Genomic DNA, 14576 nt, shown 5'->3' on the forward strand with positions numbered 1-14576 from the left:
GGCCAGTTTTGGGGTTTTCTAAAACTCTCCCGGTGTGGGCTGGGGAGGTGTTCCAGAAATACCAGCTCAGTCACTAACTCATTTGTTTAGTTAGTTATTTACCTCCTGCCTCTTTCCCGTAAAAACAATAGGTTTCCCAACTCATCTACAAAATGAGAATACTGCCTCAGGACCTTTGCACATGCTCTTCCCCCTCTTCTTGGGATACCTTTTCCCAGTCCCCCTTACAGCCATTCACCCTCCACCTGTGCTTTTGGTTTCAGCCACATGGTCATTCCTAAGGGAGTCTCCCCAGGGCCTCCCAATTCTCCTGGGTAGCAGCCTGTTCTTGTCCTTTAGGGCACAGACCGCTACCTGCATGTACATGTGTGATTATTTGAGTCACAGAATCCATGGTATTTGTTGTATGTTGATTCCATAAGCATTGATTCAAAGGCCAACTCTATAGTCTTAAGTACTACCCTCCCCATCCACCTCTACCCCGTTTCTCAGACTCTCATGTCTGAAACATGGGAGGTTGCTGGGGCCCTTGTTAGATTTCTGCCAGCTCATTCAGTCTGTGATTCTATCATCCACCCCTCCCCCGCCAAAAAAAAAAGCCAACAACCAAGAATATAAACCAAACCAAATCCCAAACCATTGTGATTCCAGCACGCTATGTGGCCCAGGACAGGTTCTTACATTCTCTGGGCCTCAGTTTTCCTGTCTATCAAACAAAACACTTGGGCTCAATCTTCTAGGTTCTTCCCACTTCTAACAATCATAATTCCTACAAGGAGGGCTCCACCCTCCCCCTGCCCTTCACCTTGAACTCTTAGTTCAGTACAGGCACACAAACAGGAAGTGACATCCAGGAGCCGCACGCTGCTAGTCTCTGCAGCATGGGCACTGTTTCCAAACTTTGCAGCTAAAGCCAGGACTCTATGCCCAAGACTTCACAAACGGTGTGGGGGAGGGCGCTGTTGGTACCTACTGGGCCTCCCAGGCCACTGCCACCCTGGGGCGTACACAGGGTTTACCTTCCAACCTCTGCGGAGTGACAGGCTTCGACTCTGATGATTGAGCAGAAAGTGGAGTGAAGGGCTCCCTGTGTGGCCTTATGGACGCTCCGGCCCTCCCTGGGCCTGGGTTTCCCCGGGGGCTGAAATTGGGGCCGTGCCAGCTCCCCCTCACTCTGATGTTTTCTCTCTGAAGGCAGCATGGTGGCATAGTGAAGGGCACCATCTCCCTGCCCTTGTCTGAGTCTCAAACCTTTCCCTTACCATGTGGCCTGGGAAATTTCTTAATCTTGCTGTGCCTCGCTGTCCTCATTTGTAACACTGATGGAGAGGCAGGGCCCCTGGAAAGCTCCCAGAATAGCATCTGGAGTGAGTGTGTGCAAGAAACACAAGCTCTCTCTCTCTTTATTTTTAATTTCTTTATTGATTAAGGTATCACATATTTGTCCTCTTCCCCCCATTCCCATCCCAAGCTCTTTTTGTTTTATAATTACTCTTGGTTCAGCAGCGGGTCCTTTTCCTGGTTTGACCACTTGAAGAAGGGCAAGGAGAGCCAGTAGACCAGGTCCAAGCCCCAGCACCCAAGAGAAGGCACATCTGAATCTCAGTTTGAGAACATGGCAAGAAATGAAACTACAGGAGAAGGAAGAAAACCCTGTGATGTGCCCAAGGTTCGGAGCCGAAGCCTCATGCCACACCCAGACTCGGTAGCGGAGGGAGGGTCCAGCCCATGCACTGCTCCCTCAGGAGAGGACTACCTTTCAGAAAGGGGAGGAGACAGTGAGACACAGATGCTGGGTGGTAGTATCCCTGTGGCTACCTCTGCCCTGGACCTCTCGGATAAAGAGGCTGGACCCAGTCCTCTCAGACCCAACAGAGAATTCTGGCTGTCAGGACTGTTGGCCTCTGACCCCTGGGAACATAGAGATGTGGGTGGCACCACCTCCCTTGGGTCCTCAATGGGAAGGTCAGGGTGCCAGCCCAGATTGCAAAGAGAAGGGACTCCAGTACCTGCTTCTGCCAGGCCAACTGCTGTGAGAACGAAAGCAGCCCTGACCATACCCCCAAGGGATGACCCCAGGGGTGTGCCTCTCAACAGATGCTACAAGGAGCTGCTGTCTGCCCCTCGCGGGGAGGCACAGAAATGGACAGTAATTCATTTTTACTGTGTTTTACCAAAGCACCAGTCCACGGAGAACTAGGAATAAGAGAGAAAAGGACTGGCCTTCTACCAGGCTGCCCAAAGGCACACTGTCCTGCTCTCTAGGGCCCCCCATTTGGCTCCAGTACGTTCAAGATAGAGCATGTCACCCAGTGGCACCTCGGGCCTCCCAATATCTGCTGCCACTGAACAGGCTGGGAGGACCTGGCCCTCTCTCGGGACAGCCCAGAGGCTGCACAGGGAACAGGCAGGGACATTCAGAGAAGCCATCTGCACGGTGTTAAAAGTGTCCACAGGGGAAAGGAAGAAAATCTAACAACCAGTGAGCTAGCTCCGACCCTCGAAGATGCTCAGGGGAGGATGTTTGGCTGTGCTGCATAGACGGGTCTTTACCAGGTATAGAGACATTTTGTAGCTGAAGGAAATGCTGGGGGTCTCTGCCCAAACCCTTTTACAGACGAAGAAAAGCGCTCAAAGCAAGTGTACTTTAGAGCAAAGGCAGGATTTGAACCCTTGAAGGCTCCTTGCCCTACTCCATTCACTGGGTCAACTCATGGATACTGAGGGCATAAGCGTTCAGTGTGAACCAAATAGGGAAGTGCTCTGTTCTCACAGAGCTTGCATTCTAGCTGGCAAGTAAATAACATTAAAATTTAACAAATCATTAAATAAGGAAATAATTGTAGGTGGTGAAAGGGGTTATATAGCAAATAAAAGGCACGAACATGCTATAGCGACAGGGTGAGGTGGGGGCACTGCAGTTTGGGGATGGCCTATTTGTGCCGGCTTCTCTCCGGGGTCCCCAAGGACCTCCCAACCTGGTCACGTGCTGGAGTTGGCTCGTGCTGGCTTGCAAGGGCCAGTAGTCAAATTTTCAGGAATTTGGCAAGCAGGTTGTTAAACACAGCCATTATTAAAAATTAAATTACATAAACTTACAGAGCCATTATTAAAAATTAAGTTATATAAACTCACAGCTAAATGAATTCTATTAAGAACAAAGGTAATCATCAAAACTCATCGCTTCCTAATAGTTTTACAACACGGTAAACTCTTGAGGTCACTGACCACGATTGCATCTAACCAGAGTGGAAAATAACAGTGTGTTCCTGGTTCCACAGGCAGCAGCTCGAGACTGGTTATGGTGGAACTATTTAATATTATGAAATATGGCAACTACCACCTTTCAGGGTTTTCATCTTTCAAAGAGCTGATCATGAACCGTGAAGCAGCACACCGTGCCTCCGGCATGAACCCAGGCCCCGTGTTTATGGCAGTCTGTGCACTTCCAGAGAGAGGGTGAGAGATGTGTGTGTGGGGATGGAGCCTCCAGTCACGTAGGCGTGAACTTTCCTCTTCGTTTTTTAAGACTTCCACCAGGAGGAAGCAAATCTGGGAACTCTAAACAGGCCTGCCTCTTCCTACCAAAGAATCTCTTCAACACTACTTACCAAGGATCTGTAAGAGGGGGTGGTTCATTCATGTATTTATTTTTGATCAATTAAATCCTACTGTGAGTATCCAGAGGAGGTAAAGATTTAAAGGGACGCTAAAGAGAATCTCTTTATAAATGTGCATGGTCCCCTCTGAATTCCTCTAGATTGGCACACATGGGACTTCCTTCCTCTGAGGACATAACTGTTCTCCTAGCAGCAGAATGAAGTTATTATTATTTTCACCACTCCTAATGATAACAGTGGTGCCATTTAATAGTACCACCTGTCAGGCAGGAGACAGTTAAATTACTTCTAAAATCCACACCAACCCATGTACATGTGAGAATATTGAGGTTGAGCGGTTCAATGACTTGATTAAAACCAGGCTGCCGCTGCTAGAGGTCCCCAGGCGTCCTTCCTGCACTGCAACTCTAAGACTCTACACCTGCAGAATTCTGTGGCACTATGGGCTCCCACATCACTGGTGGCTTTGGCGAACTTTGTGACTGCTGAGCTTAGTGCCAGGAGCCCCCTCCTACCACCCCTACCACCAAAGCAGAGCGGCCCAGATGCGCCTGGAATGCAGGAGAGTGACCCGGGCCCGGCCAGTTGGCAGCTTTGCACCCTCAGGAAGTGGCATGAAGGTCTGGATGCCGGTGAAATGTTGCAGGAGCTCCATGGCAGCAAGATCTATCATTAGCTCCTGTGCGAACCCCTAAGCATGTTGTCTACTTCCCGACTTCTGGTAGCTCTGGCCAGCTTGGTTTTCCAGCTATCCCAAGGATACTGTGAACAACCAAAAAAATCCTTCCAACGCGTGCCTTCCAATTTCTGCCTCAGTGAGCTGGAATAGCCATCTGTTGCTTGCGACCATGATTTCTGACCAGGACAGTTCACACACACACACACACACACACACACACACACACACACACACCTCACTCCATATAGCAAACCCAAATGGTTGCTGAGTATTTTCATGCTGCAGAATGACTTCCTAAGCACGCAGTTAAATCTGCACACAGGAATAGTAGTTCTCCTTTCCTTTGTACAGCTCTGGAATAACATGTAAAAATTTGCTATACAAAAACCCCACATGAGAATATTGAGGGTCAGCAGTTCAGAAACTTGACTAAGACCAGGCTAACTACTCTATAGACAACCACAGAATTAGTCAAAGGAGAGCAAGCCCAGACTCAGCCCCGGCTCTCAGGGAGCATTTGACCCTTAAAGAAAATCCTGCCCTTGATTCTGAGAAGTGTCTTGTCTTTCCCCACAGATACCAAGCGAGTTCCTTTCAGGGGCAGCTGGCCAGCTGCTTGAGGACACGCAGTTTCCCTGAGGGAGGAGAGAAGAGGGCAGCTGCACTTCAGCATGCAGTTGCTGCCAAACTCAAAGTCACCCCTCTGGGCAACTGGCTTATCGCCGTAGGCTTTCTCCCTCCTCTGTGTCCTCACGGTGCCCCTCCAGCCTTCAGGGCTGTCTGGCTGCTGGGACAGCCAGGGGAATGTCAGAATGGCAGGGTTTTTCAGTCTCTTCTTTCTGCCTGAAACTTCCCTCTTTATCCTCTAGCTCTGTTTAAAGGTCACTTCCTCAGGGAAGCTCTCCCTGACCACCTCCCCCCACAAGTCTGGCCCCTGTGGCACCACTCTGCCCTAGTCCTTCACTGCTTCAGCTGTGCAATCGGTTGTTTCATGACTATCTCCCAAGCTAAATCCTAGCCCCTGGATGGGCAGGGACTGCATCTGTCCACGGCTACATCTCCGGTCTCTAGTGCAACACATAGTAGGTACTCAATAAATTCCAGGCATGCTAATAAGTGAGTGAATTTATGACAGTGACTCGGTGAATGCTGAATAAATATCGGATTCAGACATGAGTTTCTGGAACAGATGCCTTTTCTGGAACCACAGTTCCTGGTGCCCAAGCTGGCAAGTGGGGGCCAAAACTGTGGGATCCCTCCAGGCACCAACAGCTGCTTCTCCTGGTAGGCTTTTAGTTTCAGTGTTCACTTCCTACAGGATTGGACTTGTTGTCTAATAGCAGGTGTTGCTCAGAGAGAAGTTCGCTAGATCACAGCCTCATGCCGTTTTGCTGGCAGGGAAACTGAGGCTGTAGCAGTTCCCATCGCTGGCAGCACAGGCACGGGGTGAGGCAAGATCAGCTCACTTTCAGCTCAAAGCTCTTTCCAGAATCCCACCCTACGAGGGGCCAAGTCCGGGGCACGTAAAGCAAGGCTCCTGAAGACAAAAGCACCCAGAACGGGAAGGAATTAAAAACATTTATTAGCTATATTAACTAATCACAAGTCCCAGCCCCTCTCTCCTCAGCCTCTTCCAGCTGCTGTTTTGTGCTCTCACCGACTGAATTCTGTTTGAGCAGCGCTAGGCAGGGGCCCTCTCCTGGGCTGGGCTAGATTTGTACCCAAGCATCTTCTCTGAAGCTGCCTCCACCTTCAAAACCAACCCTCACCCCCTGCCTCCACCTTCAAAACCAACCTCACCCAAGTCTCCAAACCACACTATGGTTGGAGTCTGAACAGGGCTCTCCTGCCTCAGTTCTGCCACTTCATTCTTGAAAGACTTTGGCCAAAACATTAAAACTTTAAGCCTCAGTTTCACCATATGTATTGTATTAATAAAATAACTCCCAATTTACAGACCTCGTGGGGTTTTTGTGAGGCTCAAGCAAGGCGGACCTATGATCTCACTTTCTTTTTTTTTTAATCTCACTTTCTAAATTGTCCACTATGCCCTAACCGGTTTGGCTCAGTGGATAGAGCATCAGCCTGTGGACTCAAGGGTCCCAGGTTCATTCCAGTCCAGGGCATGTACCTTGGTTGTGGGCACATCCCCAGGTAGGGATGTGCAGGAGGCAGCTGATTGATGTTTCTCTCATTGATGTTTTTAACTCTCTCTCCCTCTCCCTTCCTCTCTGTAAAAAAAAATCAATAAAATATATATTTTTAAAAATAAAATAAACTGACCACTAGTACAGAAAACTCTAAAATTAATAATCCTATCATTATTTTTCTGTTTCCCCCAGGGTCTTGCTGTCAACCCATAGCCACCAGTTGATCTGTCCCAGGGCCCATTCTCTCATCCAACCTCATGACAACGTTCAACCACGCTGACCACATGCACCAAGAAACCCTCTCTGGGCTCCTCCTCCTCTATCTCAGATCACGCCCTCTCTCAGTTAGGACCTGGCCCAAATTGCTACTCCACACTTTTCCCCGCCTTTCACATCTGCCAAGGTCACATGGCTTCAGAGAACCACAGGAAGCACACGCCCTGCACCCAACTCCCTTGCAAACGCTTGCATGGGGTTTCCCGGGTGCTCAGAAATGTGAGCACTAAGCCTCCTATCTCCACCCTGCTGCCACCAACATGTCTCCCTTCTAAGATGCTCTCTGACAATAACAATCGTGCAGTGACCCCAGGAGCTCGTCTGGGCCCTCTCGCAGCCAGGTCTGGATGGCATGCGGACGAGTTCTCTGGCCTCTACCCTGCACTTGGACAAGCTGAACAGCTCAGCTCTTTAGCTGGAGATTTACATGACATATTATACTTCCTTTTTTTTTTTTTTTTTTTTTTTTTTTAGAACTGAAGGACTAAAACTATCTTCCCCCATCCTCTTCCCTTCTGGAAATCACCATTCTGCTATCTGTGTCTATGAGGGGGTTTTGTTTTTGTTTTCTTACTCTTCTCACCCAGCCACACAACTCCGAACTGAAGTACTTTTAGAAATAATTCTGGATTGAATATACTAAATGAAAACCCCTTTGCTTTCTGTCCATGGACCAGACATACATCACTCTTTGACCTCCCCCAAACAAACTCTCCTGGATTCCCTCTCTCAGAGCAGCCCTTTCAGCCTGGGCTACATGGGAGGTACCTTGTCCTATGTCTGACTGCCATGAGGGATGCCGACTCAGGCAGTGGGCCTCCAGAGCCACACCTACTCACCACAGGGGTCAAGTAAGGAGTGCTGTGGTCCCCAACAGTGTGCCCTCTGCTCCAGCAGCTCAATGAACCCAACAGAATACAACGGGGGGGAAGATGCCCAGGGAACTGGGGGGAGTGAGCATGAGGAGTTCTAATTCATGGGAGGCAGGGTGAAGAGATTGGCTCGCAAAGATGATGATGATGATGAATAGGAATCTGCAGGTGGGTTTGGGGAGGAGATGGGGGAGAGCATTCCAAGCACAGGGAAGAAAGCCCAGAGGCATAAAACCTGCAGAGGGTTTCATGAATGGTAGCAGTTCCCTCAGGCTGGAGCAGAAATTCTAAGGAGTGAGGTGTTGAGGATGATGAGAAGCATAGAGAACAGCTCTCTCAGAACCTTGAATGTCACCTATCAGAACATATGGTTTCTCCTGAGGTCAGAGGGGATGCTTGGAAAGACTGAAAAACCCAATCAGTTGAATCAGTCTGGAAAGAAGATTTAGGTGACAAGATGTACTAGAAGACATAAGCCCAGAGTGGGGAATGGGGAGGGCATAGAGCGGAGATCCAGGCTGGAGAGGGGTGCACCTCAACTGAGCGGAAACAGTGGGGATGGAAGCGATAGGACGATTTGAGGAGTTGGTAAAGAGGTAGGATTTACTGGACTAGGTCACAGATTTTATGACTTAGATACAGGAAGGCAAGGTAGGAGGATGACTCGCAGACAGAGGATCCATGTATGCAAAAATACAGAGACTTGAAAGGGCATTGCCATGCTTGTGGAAACGGGAACAATTGTACCAAAGCCCAGGCTGTGATGGGGATTCCATTAGAGAGTTATTAACAAATCTATGTGGTCAACTGGATTATGGCTTCCAAGTATCATTCCCTGCCAATAGGCAGAGTATATACCTCTGACCCATTGATTTTTGGACTTGGTCAAATGACTGGCTTTGACCCATGAAATATGGGTAAATGTGGCAGTCTGCCAGTCAGAGTGAAGGCTTTAAGAGGTACCACTACACCTCCTCCTTTCTCCAGCTCTCACCACAAAAATAACAAATAGCTCCTTCAGCTTGGGTCCTGTGATGAGAGGACAAATGGAGCAGATCTTCTGTCTGGCTGGCACCTGGAACAGAGCCACAGAGACCATGCAGCTGCAACCGCCCTACAGCTGTCATGCAATGTGAACCATGAATAAACCTTGGTGTTCACAAGCTAAGACTTAGGCGGCTATTTGTTCTGCAGCATAGCTGCACTAAGAGCTAACTGATACACACTTCATATGTGGGATAAGGGAGCAGATGGTGAAGAACCCTTACATGCCATGATTAGTTGTGCATATGGAGAGTCAACAAGGAATGTTGATGAGCTTTCTCATTCATCTCATCTAATCTCAGAGGTGGGGGCCGCCCACCCTCTTTCAGAGCCAGCCCTCTCCATTCCCTCAGGCTCCTCTATGGCTCTATTGGCCATCCCTTCCCTCTCCTGCACTGAATCCTCCCCCTGAGGCCATATCTCACTTCTCTTTTCCTTTTGAAATTATTTCCTTCATCCTGTCTTCCTACAGCTACAGCTGGATCTTTCTCCTGACCTTCTCAAACTTCTGGAAAGAGTGGAATATACTTACCATCTCTACTTTTTTCTCTCCCCTCTATCAACAATCTAGCTTGCCTGCCCCACATTCCACTGAAACTGCTGTATATACTTCAGTAATCTCCAAATTGCCCAAGGCATTTTCCAGTCCTCCTCTTGCTCAGCACAATTTAGCCTGAGAGTAAATTCATCATCTCCTCACCTCAAACATTCCTACTTACTAGTCTCTCAGCTAGTGGTTCCATTATTTATCCAGCGACAGAAAGCCAACACGGTTTCAGCCTAGGAGCACTCAAGAAGAGATATGCACAAATGGCAGTTAAACAATGAGTTGAGGGCCCAAAACAGAGATCTGAACTGGAGATAAGGATGGCTGTTAGAGAGGTAGCATTTAAAGCCACAGGTCTGGGTGAAATTGCCTAGTTTTCAGAGGACAAATACCAGGCTTTAAATCCCAGGTAATAGAGAGCTCTCCTGAGCCAGAAATTCCTATGCCTAAGGTCACAGTCCCAACCATCATTTAATTGCTTCCCTCCCACGTTATGGCTCCTAGCAGCCTCCACATCACCATCTTATTTCATATTCTGCCCCCTGCTCATGTTGTCTTCTCCAAGAACTCTTTTAAAAATCCACCATGAAACAAAAGGTAAAGATACCACTGCCCGGACAAAATAAAAAAAGGCTGACAATACCAATTCTTGTCAAGGATGTGGAATAAGCACACATCTAATACATTGCTACGGAATGTAAAATGGTATACCCTGTGACTCAACAGTTTTACTACTAGGAAAAAGCAAATGTCCACAAAAGAATTCTATAAGAAATAACAGCCCAAACTCAGAATAACCGAAATGTCCATCAATAAGAGATTAAGTAAGCAAATTATGGCACATTCAGACACCAGAACACTACTCAGCCACCAAAAGGAACCAATTGCTCATATACCCGACAACACAGGCGGATTTAAAAGACACTCTGTCCAGTGAAATGAGCCAGATGTGAGACATACAATATGATTCCATTTACATGAAGTCCAGGAACAGGCAAAATTAATCAGTGGTGACAAAATCAGAAAGTGGTTACCTAGAAGCGCAGAGGGAAAATTAACTGAAAATGGGAACTTTCTAGGATGATGTAATATTTTATATCTTATTTCAGGAGGTGGTTACAAAGATGTAAACAACTGTCAAAACTTGTTAAACACTTCAGATTTGTGGGATTTTATTGTATATAAATTACATTTTTAAAAGTAGAAAAATGAAATATTTTTTAAAAACTTTATTGATTGATTGATCTGAGAGAGAGAGGAAGGAAGAGAATTTGTTGTTCCACTTATTTATGCATTCATTGGTTGAGTCTTATATATGCTCTGATGGGGGTGAGGGGATGGGGATCCATATGGGAGTATACGCTAACCAAATGAGCTATGAGCTGTCTGGCCAGGGTAAAATCCTTTAAAGTATCTGTAAAATAAAAATAAAGGGTAGAAAGCATTCATTTCAAATACAATTATATTTATACTATGAATGCACCTAGATGAGTGCCCAGTCCCCTTCCTCCTCCCCATTTAATGCTGCCCCCTTTCAGCCACTCTTCCTGCACCTCTGTCCCCATTTTTATAACATCTGTCCATTTGCCATTTTATGGCCATCGTAAGATTTGACTTAATGGAAGGGCGCACACACCTTCAACCAGACAGAGCTGCCTTCAAACTCAGCTGCAATTTAAGAGCGGTACACCCATGAGTGAACCTTCTCTTCCTCAACTGTGAAATGGGTTCATGATATCTACCCTACCCTGCTGGGCTGGGCTGGGCTGGGCTGGGCTAAGACGGGGCAGCGTGCTGACTAGCTCCTGAGGAATCTGTCTTTTTTATTTTTTTTACCTCAGCCTATGAAACAACTCACATCTGAAGGTCCCCTAAAGTCCTGGAAAAGCGCAGAGGATGAGATTCGCTGGCCTCTTCTGCCGGAAAGGTAAGGAGGCGGCCCTTGGGCCCTGGTATTAGGGTCCTACGTGAGCTGGTGCTAGGAGCTGGAGAAATGACTGCTTAGAGCACTCGGTTATTCTGAGTTTGGGCTGTTATTTCTTATAGAATTCTTTTGTGGACATTTACCATGGCCAGACAGCTCATAGCTCATTTGGTTAGCGTATAGTCCCAGGGAAAGGCACTCCCTCGCCTACAAGTTAGCACAGTGGTCGCCAAACTCAGTCAACAGAGCTAAATATCAACAGTACAACGATTGAAATTTCTTTTGAGAGCTAATTTTTTTAAACTTAAGCTTCTCCTAACGCCACTTCTTCAAAATAGACTCGCCCAGGCTGTGGTATTTTGTGGAAGAGCCACACTCAGGGGGCCAAAGAGCCGCATGTGGCTCAAGAGCCGCAGTTTGCCGACCACTGAGTTAGGAGATCTAGCTACTGGAGGATCTTGCCCAAATCACTTTGCACACCTCTTGACTCAGTTTACCCAGCCTGGATCTGAGGAATTTGATATCAAAACAGCCCCTGGGATTTTCCAATAGAAAGAAGGGAAGCCAGAGCCCTGCCCCCAGGGCCCCCCTCCCCCACGGTGCTGGTCCTTGGGCCAGGATCCTAGAAGCACAAATTGAAATCTCCGGGACCCCTAACCCTAGAGACTCTTTCCCTGTTTCCACCCTGCCTTATTTCATCATCAAACACTTGTTCCTTGGAACAATAACTGGGGTTTGCACCTGCCCCCCATCTGGTAGGGGAGGTAAGGTACACCCAAAGATAATTCCAAACAAGGGCTTAGCACAGCCAAAGAAGCACAGAGGCGGAAAAGAATACCCATCTCCTATTACCCTCTCCCCCACGCCCCGAACACAGGCGCCCTCCGCACCTGGCATGTCCTTACTCAGAGCAGTATTCCTTTTTCCGAGTTGTGGAAACTGGGGCTGTGTCTGGCAAAGCATCTCCCAGCCAGGAGGCATCTTCTGCCTCCTGGGCCACACCTATTTCCAGGTGAAGGGAGGAGGCAGCAGGCGCCTGCCCACCGAGGAGCCCAGGACGAGGGAAGCCACCAAAGCAGCCGCCTGGGCCCGGGCTCCTGCCTGCGGGGAGAGTGGCGCTGACACCCTCGCGCGGCCCTCTCCCCTCCCTGCCGGAAGATTGGGGAATCTCAAGACGTTCTTCTTTGCCCACGCCTGACATTTTTTTCCACTTTACTCTTTCTTGGACGCCTTTCAAGAGTTTGTGCAATCCTTCTGTTTAGCTGTTTTTCTGCCATTTTCAAACGTGGGGTGGTGTCCCCTTCGGTTGAGAACGGGTCTATCTGAAGAGTTGAAGGGGCCCTTTCCGCTCCCATCACCCCAAATGCATTAGGCCCTTGGCTGCCGAAGTTACAAAGTCTGAAACTTTCCGCATGCCTGGCTTTTGGCTCGGGGCTGGGCTCTGCGAGCTCTCACCTCTCCTCCTGCGCTGCTGAGCCTCGGAGTTCATGCGCCCCTCACTCCGCCGCCCCAGCTCTTCGTCCCAGAGCCATCCTCTTCCCATCCAGTCCCGGGCAAGAGCCATGTCTCCCTCCAGCCCCCGAGACGGGGACAGACCCCTCGCTGCTTCTGACACTCCCTCGGCGGTCCTGCCCATATCCCCGAGCCTCTCCTCTCCGCCTCCTCCCCGCAGACCCGGTGCGGGCACCGCGGCCCCCAGCCTCGGAGGCCCCCGTCTGCAAGGCTGGGCAGAGGCAGCGACAGGGACCGGATGGGGACAGCGACGGGGTCGGGTTTGGAAGGCAGCGACGAGAACAAAAGCAGGGACGCAATCAAGGCAGAAACCGGGCTGGCCGGAGCGGTGGCCCTTCTCCTCTCCCCACCCCGCCCGCGCCCCAGCCCGCAGCCCCCGGGCCCGGCCCCGCTCGCGGCCTCGGGGAGGCTCGGGCGGCGCCCCGGGGGACCCACCTGATCCGCAGAGCTGGGCGCGCTGGGCGATGGACCACGCCTCGGCCCCGGGCCGCCTCCGTCCGAGCCCGGCGGGTGTGCCGCCTGCGCCCCGGGCACACGCCGGGCGCTCTCCTGCGGGCGGCGGGCGGCGGGCGGCGGGCGGCGCGCAGCGGGCCGGGGCGCGGAGCAGCGGGAGCTCTGGCGGCGAGGGGCGCACTCCCCGCGCGGCACCGCCCGCGGCTATTTATGCAAAGCGGGTCCCGCCCCGGACACAGACCGCGGCGCTGCCGACCGCCCCGGGGCCGGGGCTCCTCTGCCGGGGCGTGCGAGGCTGCCGGCCTGGCTGCGGGGAGGGTGTTTGTTTCATTTCACTCAGGCAGAAAAAAGCCTGCAACCAGCAAAAAAAAAAAAAAAAAAAAAAAAAAGACGGCCACGGCGGCGGGGCCTCTGCCCCTCGGGCCTGCACGTGGTGGGGGTGGGGGTGGGGATGGGAGATGGAGTCGGGGCCGGGTGGGGTCTGTGGTCACCCCGCTCCGCGAGGAGTGGCCTCGGCGCCCCGGCGCACAGCCTCGCTCGGGGGAAGCGGAGAGCCTGGGAGGTCTAACCACCATTGTTTCCTGGGGAAGGAAGCGCGCACAGGCCGACCCCGACTGGCGGGCGGGCTCCAGCGCTCCCCGCCGGGGCCCCAGGCCTGAGCTCCGGAAGTGAGGGGCTTTTCCCCGGGCACCTAGCGTGGTCCTGCCCCTGCTTGTTCACAGACTTAGTGATCTGGGAGCCCAGAGTTTCTCAAACTGGGTTCTCCACACACCCCTGGGGCCCTCCACAAGAATTGTTTCGAAGGGAACTAATATATATATAATTTCACAGTGGATGCTTCTGTGGCCAGTGTGACAGCCATTCACTCTGGTGAGTGGATGTAGGCACATCCAACGGTCCTCACTTAGCTGGAAGGACAACAGTCATCTCAGCCCCCGCCTGGGGCTCAGGACCCTCTATTTGCTGGTGGAAATTCAAAACTTCCTTTTGCCAGGATCATTTCCACTGAACATTAATTTCAGAGACTAGGAGATTAGCTTCTTAAATATTTTAGTGCATGGGGACTGTAAGCTGACACCACGAAAAGTGAAGCAGAGCATGGGCCTGATGAATAATGTCAACTTGAGAAACATCCAAACCTGTAAGAATTTTTATGAGTTTATTTGAGCCGAGAACAATTGCCAGGGAAGCAAACTCTCAACAGATTGTGAAAATGCTCCTGCAAATGCTAATTTTGCACCTTATTTTGTACATAATCAAAAGAAGAGGTGCTAAAGGGGTTACGTCAAATTCACTGGTGATAGATTAGGCGGAGTGGAGAAAGCAAAGTGGGGAACATCTCTGGGATTTGGATAAAAGTAAAACATACTTTTTTTCACAGGTGGATATAGGTTCATTAATAGCAATTAGCATGATAATAACAATGACAAGATTTGTGGTCTCTGGTGAGGTGGTTGTGTTTTGAGGAGTAGGGGTGCTGTTGGGGAGCAAGGGAATTA

General features: G+C 50.0%; 1 protein-coding gene across 4 annotated transcripts in view; it reads right to left on the reverse strand.

Moving 5' to 3' along the window:
• The window catches only part of GGTA1 (glycoprotein alpha-galactosyltransferase 1 (inactive)), a 66648-nt gene extending 53480 nt beyond the window's left edge, over positions 1-13168 (reverse strand). For 2 of the 4 annotated variants that reach the window (XM_045579883.1, XM_045579880.1), the window contains exon 1: positions 13060-13168. The gene's annotated coding sequence lies outside the window, so the exon portion shown is untranslated. The remainder of the gene's footprint in view (positions 1-13059) is intronic. The other 2 variants (XM_036432874.2, XM_045579881.1) reach the window with 2 other exon arrangements.
• Positions 13169-14576: the final 1408 nt, after the last annotated feature.

This window comes from Pipistrellus kuhlii, unplaced genomic scaffold (assembly GCF_014108245.1).
Source record: "Pipistrellus kuhlii isolate mPipKuh1 unplaced genomic scaffold, mPipKuh1.p scaffold_m20_p_12, whole genome shotgun sequence".
Taxonomy (NCBI): domain Eukaryota; kingdom Metazoa; phylum Chordata; class Mammalia; order Chiroptera; family Vespertilionidae; genus Pipistrellus; species Pipistrellus kuhlii.